We start from the raw sequence: 2437 nt of genomic DNA on the forward strand, positions 1-2437 counted from the left end.
AGCCCACGCGCGTGGGGCCCCTCGCCCGGCGGGGCGGGGAGGGCTCCGGTAAGGATTCACCGGGAGCAAACGGCTGTCGCCAAATCCGCGCCTGTCCCCCACCGCGGGGCTGCCCGGGCCCCTCCCCGCTCCGGCACCGGCACCCCCCGGCCCCGGGACGGGACCGCCGAGACCTCCCCGGCCCCGGGACCCCCCAGCACCAAGAAACCCCCCGGGACCCCGCCAGCCCCGGGACCGAGACCCCGAGACCATCCCCATCTCCCAGCACCAGGCCGGGCCCCTGGACTCCCCCCAGGCTGCCAACGCTGCGGTCGGGCCCCCCCCCCGGCACCACGACCCCCAGGACCCTCCACCTGGAGGGGGAAGGGACCCCCGAGACCTCCCCAGGGCCTCCCGGGACCGAAACCCACGGGACTGAGACCCCTGGGACACCGAGCTTGGGCACCGGCCCGCCAAGTGGAGCGGACCCCCAAAGGACCCCCCCAGGGGCCGGGACCCCCATCCGGGGACGCCCAAGACCCCCAGCTGCGGGCGGGGACCCCTCCGGGTCCTCCGGCCCCCCCTCGTAGCCGTCACCGGGACCCGGCCTCTGTCCGTGGTGCTGAAAGGGCCCCAGCGCCGGGAGTGGCCTGTGGGTCTCACGGGGGACGGGGACCGCGGCGGGGGGCACCGAGCCCACGGGGGGGGGGGACAGGGACCTCAGAGGACACTGGGACCATGTGCGGCACCGGGCCCACGGGTGGGACAAGGCCCGGGGAGGGCTGCTCCCCAGATCCACCCCCTGGCCCCCACGGGGCTCCCCCCAGGCCGGGGGTCCCCGCCACGTCCCGGGGCCGCTGTGCGGTGCTGGGCACGGCGGGGCTGAGCCCCACATCTGGGAACAGCTGGGCGTGCAGAGGTGGCACCGCGGGCCCACGCGTGTGAATACTGCTCCCACACACGAGCACACGTGTGTGCACGCAGCTCCTCGGACACGCCACGTCCCCATGCCCACAGCCCCCAAGCCGCCCTGGTTTTGGGGGGGGGGGCCAGGCGGTGCCCACCCCGGGGTTGCCACGTCCCCGGCACCGCGGGCACCCACCCTGCTGCTCCCCAGCTCCGTGCAGAGCGGGAAGGCGCCGGGGCACCCGGAGGGCAAAAGGCCAGCGCGGGGCAGCGCTGCCGGCTCCGTGCCAGCCCTCGCCGTGCCTGAGCCACCACGCACGGCTGGGTTGGCGTCAAGAGGCGCCGGGGGCCCCTGCGGGGTCCAGAGTCCCCCGAGCATTGACGTCAGTGCCACGTCCCCACGGGGCCGGCGGGGACATCAAGCGGCTCGGGGGGCAGCCGCGAAACGGGCACCTGAGGCCACGAGGAACCACCCGGGGGGGGGGCAACGGCGGCGTGGGACAAGGGATGTCCCTGCCCTCTCCCTGCCCAGGGCCTAGCCAGCCCCGGGGAGCCCCGTTCGCCCCCACGGCACCCGGCACCACCTGGACCGGGAGCGTGTGGGGGCCGCGCTTCGCCCACCGCCATCCAGGCCACCCGGGTGCCGCCCGGCGGGTGCGGGGACGAGTCATGTCTGGGTGTCCCACAGCACGCCGGGGCGGCGGGCATGTTGGGGCAGCATGGCACGCCTCACTCCGGGAATGCCGGGCTGCTCTGGCACGGAGTCCCCTTTCCCCCTGGAGCCCTGCAAGGGCGGGCCAGGGCTGTGCCAGGGTGCAAAGGCAGCACTGTCCCCCTGGGGTGGGCACGTCGGGGCAGGGGTGCCCCCGGGGGCCCCCACTGCTGGCGCAGGTGGCACTGGGGGCGGGAAGCCAGATGGGAGCTCGGGGCACAGAACGGGCTTTGAATCACACCGGGAAGCTGGGGTGGGTGGCGCGGGCTGATGGGAAGGGCTCAGGAATGGGGGTGAAGTCAGCGGCACCCCCCCCCCCCCCCGGCGCGGCCCCGGGGGCAGGGAGCGCCGCTTGCTGGCGAGTCGGTGCAGCCCGAGCGGCCCCGCGCCAACCCATAGCCTCCAGACGCGGCTGGAGCCCGGCCAAGCAGGTGCACCGCTGCCGCTCCCCGCTCCGTACAAACCCATTTATTATCTGCGGAGCAATAAATAAACCTTTAAATATCACTGCAGTGCTCGGAGCCTCCCCGCCGGCTGCAACCGAGAGGAGAGTCGGAAGCACGGACAGACCCGACCAGCCGGGCTCTGCCGTGGATGAGCCGGGCACTGCGTGGGGAGTCTCTTCCTTAAGAGCAATAATAAATAGGGCCCGTGGGCTTAAATAGGGGGCAGTTTGCAGACAGCCACCGCGGGGGCTGTGGGGGCCGCGTGGCCCCGCTCAGCGGCTCAGGAACCGCAGGTTGATGTCCGTCTCGGGCACCAGCAGGGTCTGTGTCATGGGCTTGACAGGGTGTCTGCCAGGCTTGGGCTTCACATTGAAGTGCAGGATCTGCAAGAGCC

The sequence above is a fragment of the Apteryx rowi genome, unplaced genomic scaffold (genome assembly GCF_003343035.1).
Source record: "Apteryx rowi isolate R43461 unplaced genomic scaffold, aptRow1 scaffold_1345, whole genome shotgun sequence".
NCBI classification, from domain to species: Eukaryota; Metazoa; Chordata; class Aves; order Apterygiformes; family Apterygidae; genus Apteryx; species Apteryx rowi.